This window comes from Lampris incognitus, chromosome 3 (genome assembly GCF_029633865.1).
Source record: "Lampris incognitus isolate fLamInc1 chromosome 3, fLamInc1.hap2, whole genome shotgun sequence".
NCBI lineage: Eukaryota > Metazoa > Chordata > Actinopteri > Lampriformes > Lampridae > Lampris > Lampris incognitus.
The window spans coordinates 105829998-105842001 of record NC_079213.1 but is presented as its reverse complement, the minus strand read 5'-3'; positions in this window follow the sequence as shown (position 1 = coordinate 105842001).

Below are 12004 nucleotides of genomic sequence, written 5' to 3'. Positions count from 1 at the left end.
AAACAAATGCACACCCACACACTCGCACACATGCACGCGCAAGCATGCGCACACACACACATTTTTAGAACAGTCTGAATTTCTTTGACATTCTGAACATTGGATGTGCTTCAAAACACATTGATAGCTGTGAATAGCATGATATTAGCAAATGGAAACAGTATACAGAAGTAAGTTCCACAGCATACAATACATTCATAAAAACTAGTCTAAAGACATTGTCTCTCCGGAATAGTTAGGAGCAAAAGGCTGGTGGCACTAGTTTTAAGCATACACGTTGCATTTCAAAAACATAAGATCTGACAGCATGGAACTACTCAACCTTGCACAGTGAGGCCTCATCAAAATGCCTCCATGACTAAATACCCTTTCAATGGGCGCACTGGAGGCAGGGATAGAGAATACCTGTGTGGCAATCTGATAGAGGGTAGGGAATTTGGATTTGTTTTGCTGCCAAAACCTGAGGCACGGGACTGAGTCAGAGTCCTGCTCAGCGATCAAGTCGAGGTATGCAGTCAACTGAGCCTGGCCAGACGGCTTCTTCTTGGTGGAGGAGGGAGTCCTCCTATAGTGGGAGAACATTCTCAACTGCTTCTCAGGAGGAAACTCTGAAAGTTCACCTTCCCCTGGTCCTGTTGCTTCCGCTGCATCTGCTGTTGATACCGCTTGCTTGTCACCCTCTACCTTTATATACTCTGAAATGAGAGGGGGCATGGGGGACTCATTACAAATATGTTATTGACTAGGCCTACATGACAAATGACACGCCTATGTGCTTTATTGTAACACCTTCAATGTTATAAACATCACAACAATCAAATAGTTAATCACTTAACTAACGTTAATCAAAACATTTCTCACCTTTGATCTCAGTCTTCAGCACATCTTTGATGTCACTGTCCAGCTGCACATCATGTTCTAGCCACTGGAAGCCAAATGCTGAGTCCAACACAGATGCTATGAAGTAGGCATTGGTGAAAGGAAATTTGGTGGGGCCTCTTCCTTCAGCTGGCTCACATCCTGGTATCTTGACTGCACTGAAAACCTCTGCAAACCTTGTTTTCAAGGAGCTCTCCAGAGCTCTCACCAGAGGCCCACAGTATCTGGCTTTTCCTCTTATTTCCTGCAGGTGACAGCGCAGAGTGAGGACACAGGGCACAGTCACACTGACGGTGACAGTAGTCTCACCCTGAGTTAGGTTGGTTGCCTCTAAGAACGGATCAAGAACTTCGATCAGTTCTTTAAGCTGAGCATACTCTCGCGGTGATAAGATAAGGCTTTTGTGCCCCTCTGATTCCAACACACTGGACAGCTTTTGCATGTCTAAATGCACATAAGCCTTCACCTGCTTCAGAGTGGAATTCCATCGTGTGGCATTCGCTGTTGGAATTGTTGCATTACCAAAACATGCTTCAAAGCAGTCTTTAAACGAGGTGCCACTGTGGAGGAGGTTGGCTGCACGGGATAGCTTTGCTAGGGTGCTTGACAGCCCACTGGTGTCTTTCAGACCGTCTTTTATGACCAACTGCAGTGAATGTGTGAAGCATGATAGTCTCTGCATCTTACAGTTCTCAGCCAAAGTGTCACTGACTGTCTGTTGATCTTCTGGCATCAGGTCTTGCCATATTTCATCATCCTCCTCAAATGTGCTGGGATCATGAGCTACAGCATCACAAGGATCCTCTAGGGGAAAGCTGGCCTGGAAAGCTTTTCTCATGCTGGATGCATTGTCAGTTATGACAAAGTTGATCTTGTCCTTAATCAGGTATTCTTCAGCACAGCATTCAAACATCATTGCAATCTTCTCTCCTGAGTGTTTCCCATGCACTCTTTTGCAGGAAAGAAGATATGACTGAAGGCTGAATTCCTGTTTTTTTTATCCATTGCCACTGTGTGTGCTGTCACTCCAAGGAATGACCGCATCTTTCGATCACTCCAAATGTCTGTGGTAACAGCAACACTCGATGCTTCTGCCAGCTGGTTCTTTATCTGTTCTTTCTTGACTTCCACCATTCCTGGAATGGTCACAGAGGAAATTGTGGATCTTGCTATGGGCCGGTACTGAGGGTCCAGGACATGCAGGAAGTGCTTGAAGTCCTCGTTGTCAACGATGGAGAGTGGCAAGCAGCACTTAATGATTAGATCTTTTACAAGGGCATCACTTATAGCCTTCTGACGTGGATGTTTGAGGTCGTACATCCTTTGCTGTCCATCGTTTAAAAATGATGTGATAGTCTTCTGACCTGAAGCAGCTGGCATCACATCTGAAGCAGTGGAGGCACGGTATTCTTGGAACCTAGGGGAAGATAGGATACACACTTTAGCTTGCTGATGCCAAACTGTTTCAAGTAATCTTTCTCACAGCAAAAAATGTGTAACGTTATAGCTATAACAATATGCAATAACAATACAAATGTTACACATTATACACATAGTTGTTTGAACCATAACCAGTTAAGTTACATATTTAGTTATCTATATAACTAACATTACCATATTAGTAGATTAACTAATGTAAGCTAGCTGGATAAATGAAAAGTATGAGAAAAGATACATAATTTATGAGACTAACAGGACAGGGATTAATTAGCAAAACCCAATCATTTAATTATTGATTTAAGTATGTTACATGGTACCTAGCTGAGCTTTAACTCTCTATCCTCCGTGAGTCTGTATGTTTATTCTGTATGGGTCAGGGAGGGTGTAATTTTGTTAGAAGACAGAGCCAGTTCATAGTACTGTTCAAAAGCTACGTCGCGTGTGTCTATTTTTAGAATTTGGCACACCCAATGCTGCATATATGCAAAGAAAAATATCCACATATTTACAGTAGCCTATGCGGTGTCACGAATCATGATACGGTTCGGTAGTTTTCGGTACATCGGGGGGGAAATGCCACATCCGTCAAATCTCGTACCGTCTCCAGCTCTCAAGAAAACCAGTGACGGCATCCACATTAGCTTTCTTCAATTAGTCCATTTAGCGAGTAATAGCCTACAATTATTTTTATTTGCATTGTAAAGTTGTGCACATTTTATCAACATTATTTGTGGATGCATATAGGCTAGACTTCTCCGCACTTGGAGAATATTCATGGCGGAGATCTGCAATGTGCGGATTTGTTATTGCTAGTTAAGATTAATGCTAACACGGTAGTTCAGAGTGGTGTGTTTTTTCCGTTAAGTGTATGCTACTTGGTAATTAGCTAAATGATAAATAAGAAAAATCAGTTTTAATCTCCCTATAACACGAAGACGCTGCGTATTACTTACCAATTCATTAGTGAGATGGATGGCACGCTCGTACCGAAAGCGAACCGTACTGTGACTTTTCTGTTCAATGCTGCATTAGCATTCTAACAGTAACGTTACTTAACTTACCTATACAATTTCACTTGGTTCTAGTGATATGATATACCCACACGACCTAACCGAACATCTTGGACCAGTGGTTGAGTTACTTCAGAGGCTATTGTTACCGTAGCTACTAGATAGCTAGCTAGCTAACGTTAACTGATCACCAACCATATCATCAACTGACTGCATATCACTTACTTTTCTGGGTGCATCCTTGACAGATGTCTGTTGAAGTTTGAGGTTGTCCCGGTCTTCTCCTCAATAGTTCGTTTACATATCGAACATCTAGCAGTGACCTTGCTGGAATTTGTTGTAAAATCTGTGTAAGCAAAGCGCACAATTCGGGGCGTCTCTTTAGGCATCTTCGCGCTACTGAACATGACGGTATGCACGCCACGTGAATCCGCATGTAAGTGGAACACACGTGCCTGCCCTTACACGAAGTTGAATAATGTTACAGTATTAATATAGCTATCAATGTAATTTAATAGGCCCTATTATTTTTTTTTTAAAATCTAACAAAAACAGTCTTTATCAGTTAAAAAGTCAGAGTCCGGGTCTCCAACTTCCGAGTCCGAATGCAGTAAATTCGCGAGTCCAAGTCCAAGTCCGAGTCATCAGTTCTCAAGTCCAAGTCGAGTCACGAGTCATGAAAATCAGGACTCGAGTCGGACTCGAGTCCGAGTCCTGGACTCGAGTACTACAACACTGGTGAAGACAGTGAAGCATGGTGGCGCAAGCATCATGATATGGGGATGTTTCTCATACTATGGTGCCGGGCCTATTTATCGCATAACAGGGATCATGGATCAGTTTAAATACGTCAAAATACTTGAAGAAGTCATGTTACCTTATGCCGAAGAGGAAATGCCCTTGAAATGGGTGTTTCAACAAGACAATGACCCCAAACACACCAGTAAGCGAGCAGCATCTTGGTTCCAGACCAACAAGATTAACGTTATGGAGTGGCCAGCACAATCCCTGAACCTTAATCCAATAGAAAATGTGTGGGTTGACATCAAAAATGCTGTTTCTGAGGCAAAACCAAGAAATGCAGAGGAATTGTGGAATGTAGTCCAATCGTCCTGGGCTGGAATACCTGTTCACAGGTGCCAGAAGTTGGTTGACTCCATGTAACACAGATGTGAAGCAGTTCTCAAAAATAGCGGTTATACAACTAGATATTAGTTCAGTGATTCACAGGAAAGCTAAATCTTCAAGCGTTTTTCAGTTTATTCAGTAAATGTTTGAGTTTGTGAAGAAAAATGCAGACACTGCTATTTTTAGCCTAATATTCCTTTTCTTCACTTTCTGTAAAGGAATAACAAATTTTTTTGTTCATGTTTTGATTTGGAATAGAATGTGCAGTGCTCCCAATGCATTTGCGTGTATGGAAATAAAAGCTATTATAAGGATTTTGAGCTTTACTCACTTTTTTACACACACTGCTATTATTTTTAACACAACTGTATTCTGACTATGGAGAGGAAGGCAGGGAGCAGGTAGACTGGAGGTAGTCTGGAGCATAAGCGAAGTTGTGGTGTCTGGGTAGCAAAGCAGTGTATTCCATTGCCTACCAACACGGGGATCGCTGGTTCAAATCCCCGTGTTACCTCCGGCTTGGTTGGGTGTCCCTACAAACACAACTGGTCATGGCTGTGGGTGGGAAGCCAGATGTGGGTATGTGTCCTGGTTGCTGCACTAGCGCCTCCTCAGGTTGGTCGGTGCGCCTATTCAAGGGAAGGCGGAACTGGGGGGAATAGCGTGATCCTCCCAAGTGCTACGCCGCCCTGGTGAATGTGGGCATGTGTCCTGGTCACTGCATAAGAGCCTCCTCTGGTCGGTCGGGGCACCTGATCCTCCCATGTGCTACGTCCCTGGGTGAAACTCTCACTGTCAGGTGAAAAGAAGCGGCTGGCGACTACACATGTATCGGAGGAGGCATGTGGTAGTCTGCAGCCCTCTCTGGATCGCCAGAGGAGGTGAAGCAGCGACCAGGGTGGCTCAGAAGAGTGGGGTAGTTGGTTAAGTACAACTGGGCTGAAAATAAGTGAAGTTGTGGCTAACCCAAGGACCAGACCAAGCTAGTGAAAGACCTTTACCAACATATAACAGCTGAAACACTAGCTCAAAAGCTAAATAACCCCCCCCCCCAAAAAAAAAAAAAAAAAAAAACAAAAACTTTTTGTCATTTGTCAGAGACAAAGGTGCTGTCGTAACGAAACTGTCAAGTCTGTTTCACTGCAGATGAATGCCTTAGATTCAGAGTGGTCAAACACTTTTGAGGAAAATAAAAAAACAAACTGTGATAAATTAGGAGTGCAATGCACAGTGGCTGTTATCGGTGGTGCCATCTTTGTTGCAACTTTGGACGCTACCTGCAGACTAGAACAGTGGGTTTTGGCTGCAGTTAAGAGAAGGAAAGGAAAGTATATGTTATTCCCTCGACATAAATGAATGTAAACTGCAGTTACAGATATGAGGGGGCTGTGTTTAAAGGGGCTAATGGAGTGTCTATAGTCTGAACGTCTTCATCAGGGGCTCCTTGATTAGGCTAACCGACATCCAAGGTTCTGTTTGCCTTCATGTGTTGAGCAGCTCTGAGCCCCTCCCTGTTTGTCTATCTCTATATGAGTCAAAAGCACACACAAAGTTTTTTTTGTGAGCGGTGATACAGCATTTCCAGAGGTGATACAAACGCCTTTCTCAAAGAAGAGGAGGAAGATAAAGCCAGAGAGAGGAGGTAGAATATCTCGGGCCAGAGAAATGTATTAAATAATAGAGAAACATCCCTGAAGTCCCTCCATCCCTCTCATAACCTCTTTTTCTCAGGGCTACTTAAAATTCCATTTCCAACTCGCCAACCTTTTACAGGGCTCAACAGTGGACGAAGCAACATCTTCACCATCAATATTTAAGTGCCCGCTATTTTCCTGATAATGGCTCTCATAATGGTTTAAAGAGCAGCCTGTACAGGCAGTATAGTGCCAGGTGTTAACCGCTGCCCACTGCTGGCCTTGTGTTAGAGAGATCAGGTCCATCAGCCATGTTTTTTTTTTATATATGTGAGCTTCTTGACTCGAGACATTGAAAACATGACACTTGTAACCACCAGCTTTAGATGAATATTGAGGCTCTGAAAAGGAGCCGTCACTGCTGTGAAAATACCAGGATTTTGAACGATAACCGTGAAGTTATATAAGAGATGTAGCAATCTGTGTTGAATGTGTACTGGGGCTGTCCTCAATCATGTCTTCATTGTAGCAACAGGCATGGATGTTGGTCCATGAATACTGGGACGGCATCCAGCGCTTGACCTGTGGCCCCCGTCCATAGGGTTAGTGGTTGTGTCAGGAAGGGCATCCGACATAAAAGCTTTGCCAAATCATTATGCGGATTAATAAGACCATACCGGGTCGGTCGAGGCCTGAGTTGACAGTGGCCACCATTTTGGTTGGGCGTCCCTACAGACACTATTGGCAATGTCTGTGGGTGGGAAGCCGGATGTGGGTATTTGTCCTGGTCGCTTCACTAGCACCTCCTCTGGTTGGTTGGGGTGCTGGCTCAGGGGGGAGGGAGGGGGAACTGGAGGGGAATAGTGTGATCCTCCCATGTGCTACGTCCCCCTGGTGAAACTCCTTGCTGTCAGGTGAAAAGAAGCGGCTGGTGACTCCACGTGTATCGGAGGAGGCATGTGGTAGTCTGCAGTCCTCCCTGAATCAGCAGAGGGGGTGGAGCAGCAACCAAGACAGCTCGGAAGAGTTGGGGTAATTGGCCATGTACAATTGGGGAGAAAAAAAACAAAACAATAAAACAATGGCCACCATTGGTGCCGTGCCCTCATAGGGTACCGATAGAAACTATAAAATATGCCGTGGTGACCCCTGAGAAACAGGAAACGAGCAATAATAAGAAGAAGAAGTCTTCAATCGTGTCTTCATTCATCACTATGTTGACATGCCTCATAAGCATATGACAGAATGGTAACAATCATGGCACTGTGGGAACTGAAAATAAGTTCTCTGTGAACATTATTTCCAAAACCACACGGAATTATGTCTTCTCAATTCAGATTTTTGGATACTTCCGAAAATGGGTGTAGTTCGGGCACACGTGGAACCTGAGTTTATGATAAAAGTGGAACTTGTATGGATTTTACGTCACTGTCCATGCCATAGATCACCGTCATCATCCCGTTGCCTTGGTGCAGTGAATGTGGGGTTCAGTAAGTGGGAGGTGAGTGTACAGCAAGAGGGAAGGTGGAAGGTATTGAATGTCTAATTGGGGAAATGTCCCCAGTCAAACTAGACTCGAGGGCACATGTTCCCATCAGCCATTGTTAAAAAGAAATTTGCCAGTGAAACCGCTGATAGCTGAGTCATTTGTACTTTGTGAATGTGAGTCATTTCAGGACAGAGGTCTGCCTCGGATAGGGGTCCTTTTTTTTTTTCTTCAAAAAAGGTTGTCAACAACGAGACCACAAAATCAGATCTGAGCGAGAAATCGAAATGGTTGCACTACGGTTTACAGTAGAGATGTAGTCAACAGTGTTTTTGTCTGCCAATTAATTTAAAAAAGAAGTCCATAAAATTCAAAAATGCCTCATTTCTGCTGGCAATGGGTCCACAGTGTGGCAATAAGAAAAGTTGACAGTGTCAGCAATAAGAAGTAGACTCACACCGGGGCTGCATTTGAATCATTCCGGTCTCCCTGGATGGCAGCCGAGTCCCCGACCAGAAGTTTGGGTGTTTTAAATGTCAACGCTTCTGTTTCCTTCCAGTTGGTTAGAGAGAGAGAGAGAGAGAGAGAGAGAGAGAGAGAGCGAGAGAGCGAGAGAGAGAGAGAGAGAGTCGTGTTGATATTCACCCAATGCATTTGGGTGACTACCCCATTTAATTGCTCCTTCCAGCTGTGCTCAGGGAAACACCTAATGGAAGCCAATTAGTGACAGATTCACTTCAACCCCTGTCAAAATACTCCAGCCACCACCATCCTCTGTGGGCAGCACGGTGGCGCAATGGTTAGCACTGTCGCCTCACAGCAAGAAGGTCCTGGGTTCGAACCCCGGGGTTGTCCAACCTTGGGGGTCGTCCCGGGTCGTCCTCTGTGTGGAGTTTGCATGTTCTCCCCGTGTCTGCGGTGGGTTTTCTCCGGGTGCTCGGGTTTCCCCACCATCAGAAAGACGTGCATGTTAGGGTTAGTACTCCTGTCTGTGCCCCTGACCGAGGTGATGGAAAGACGAAGTGGAGTTGGTCCCCAGGTGCTGCACGGCAGCTGCCCACTGCTGCTAGCTACACAGCTAGGATGGGTGAAATGCGGAGAAGAATTCCCCCACGGGGATCAATATAGAGTATATCAAAATACAGAATTCAAAAAATCCTCACAGGAAGCCAAAAAGAGAGAGAGAGAGGGCAGAAAAATAGATTGATTAGGAAGGGAGAGAGACAGACAGACGGACATATTCAGAGAGAGTACTGGAGTCCAAACAGATTGCCGGGGCGGTGCTGATGGAGTCGATGTTTGATGAGTTGTTGCTGTGTGGTGTTTCTTTATGCGTGTCGGTGTGCACACACCGGTGCCCTGTCTTTGTGACTGAAGTGTGCACTGATGTGTGAAGTGTTTACATCAGGGTGTGAAGCAGAAAGACAGTCAGGTCCATCTTGCCCAATAGGTCTACCGCATTGGCTACTGCTGCGCGCGCACACACACACACACACACACACACACACACACACACACACACACACACACACACACACACAGAGTTTTCTCTTTTGACTCCCTAACTTGAGATCGCTGTGTGCTGTTGCTTGCATCCAGAAAAGCACTGAGCCATGGACACACACACACACACACACACACACACACACACAAATATACACACACACACACACACACACATAGAAACACACACACCACAGAAACATACACACACAATGATTTATGGCCTCCAATAGAGTCAATAAGAGCCATAGCCCAAGATGGAGGACCTGAGCAGCGGCAAGCAAGAGTCTCACACACACACACACACAATGTTGTCCATCAATTAACTGAGTGAATGAACTGCTCTTTGTATTTGGCTCTCTTCATTAAGGTTCCTGTTTGAAACCAGTCTTTCCTGTTAATGCAGCTTCAAGTTAAATTGCAAAGGTGGAGGATCACATGTATGCCGACCAGTCTATTGTGTGAGCTGTTGACTTTATGAAAGGGGGGATGATGCAGTCAAACGTGTATTTCTGTTTGTGTGCACTAATGTGTATTTATTTGTAAGTATTATCTGTGTGAATGTGTCATTCATTGTGTGTGTGTGTGTGTGTGTGTGTGTGTGTGTGTGTGTGTGTGTGTGTGTGTGTGTGTGTGTGTGTGTGTGTGTGTGTGTGTCTCTTTACATAGCCTAATCCTTTTCTGGAAAGGGTGTATGTGTAAGACTTTAAAGAAGTTATAGTGTAAGAAGTCATGGTGCGGTGTAAGATGAAAATCAAAAGCTTCAAGTTTGATTTAATAAAAGGCTGGGGCAAAGAGGAAAGTCTTCAGCCTAGATTTAGAAGAACTGAGAGTTGCAGCAGACCTGCAGTTTTCAGGGAGTTTGTTCCAGATATGTGGTGCATAAAAACTAAAAGCTGCCTCTCCATGTTTAGTTTTGACTCTGGGGACAGAAAGCAGACCTGTCCCAGATGATCTGAGTGGTCTGGATGGTTCATCCTGTAGCAGTAGATCAGAAATGTATTTTGGCCCTAAACCATTCCATGCTGTATAAACTAAGAGCAGAGTTTTAAAATCAATTCTTTGATGGACAGGGAGCCAATGTAGTGACCTCAGGATTGGAGTGATGTGATCCACTCTTTTGGTCTTAGTAAGGACTTGAGCAGCAGCATTCTGAATCAGCGGCAGTTGTTTAATCAATTTTTTAGAAAGATCTGCAAAGACACCGTTACAGTAGTCGAGGCGACTGGAGTTAAATGTATGGACACGTTTTTTCAAATCCTGCTGAGACATAAATCCTTTAATTCTTGATACACTATATGTACAACAGTATTGGGACACACCTCTTAATCATTGAATTTGGGTGTTTCATTCAGACCCATTGCCACAGGTGTATAAAATCAAGCAGCTAGCTATGCAGTCTGCATTTACAAACATTTGTGAAAGAATGGGTCGTTCTGAAGAGCTCAGTGAATTCAAGCGTGGTACTGTCATAGTAAGTCAGTTCAGGAAATTTCGTCCCTGCTAGATATTCCACGGTCAACTGTAAGTTGTATTATTGAAAAGTGGAAGCGTTTAGGAACAACAGCAACTCAGCCATGAAGTGGCAGACCACGTAAAGTCACACAGCAGGGTCAACGAGTGCTGAGGTGCATAGTGCATAAAGGTCGCCAGCGCGCTGTTGACTCAATAACTGCAGAATTCCAAACTTCCTCTGGCATTAATATCAGCACAAAACCAGTGTGCCGGGAGCTTCATGGAATGGGTTTCCATGGCCGAGCAGCTGCATGCAAGCCTTACTTCACCAAGCACAACGCCAGGCGTCGGATGGAGTGGTGTAAAGCACGCTGCCATTGGACTCTGGAGCAGTGGAAACATGTTCTGTGGAGTGACGAATCACACTTCTCTGTCTGTCAGTCTGATGGATGAGAATTTATTTATATATATATATATATATATATATATATATATATATATATGTGTTGGATATATGTGTTTTTGTAGTTTGGATGTGTTTTTGTCTTAATGCTGCACTGCTGTGGGCTGGGGGAAACAGTATTTTATTTCATTTCATGTGCGCAGATGCATGGAATGAAATCGCAAATAAATGTTCCTGATTGTAATACGCAAAAAAAGATAGTGCTATTTAGTCACATTTTCATCTAAGACTGACTTTAGTCCATCCAACACATTGAGCTCCTTTTTCACATACCCAAGTCCTGACAGCACAGGCATCATCAACATCCATTTTTATATCGAGTGTCGCCAGGCTTGAAATGATACGTTTGCTATGTTTATAGTGGTATGGGGTTTTGGAGATATTTCTGAAATTGTATGCCACATGTGGCTGTGCCTCTTCAAAAGGCTCTACCTAGCCTCAAATCTCATACAACCTAACCTAACAGAGAGAGAGGTGCAAAACGTCCCCAGGTAATGGATCATAGAAAAATATTCAGTGATCGGATGTCTGTCCTAGCTTTTTGTTTTAACAACAAGAAAGAGCATTTGAAGAAATAATGTAGCATATGCTATCCCTCAACAGAATTACTAGAAAACAATGTTAACTTCTCTTGTCCACATTATCCATCCATCTATTATCCAAGCCGCTTATCCCAATTGGGGGATCACAGGGCTCACACACACACACACACACACACACACACACACACACACACACACACACACACACACATTCACACCTAGGGACAATTTAGTATGGCCGATTCACCTGACCTACATGTCTTTGGACTATGGGAGGAAACTGGAGCACCCAGAGGAAACCCACGCAGACACGGGGAGAACAGGCAAACTCCACCCAGAGGACAACCTGGGATGACCCCCAAGGTTAGACAACCCCGGGGTTCGAACCCAGGACCTTCTTACTGTGAGGCAACCGCGCTAACCTCTTCGCAACTGTGCCACCCATGGTATATGTACCGTACAAT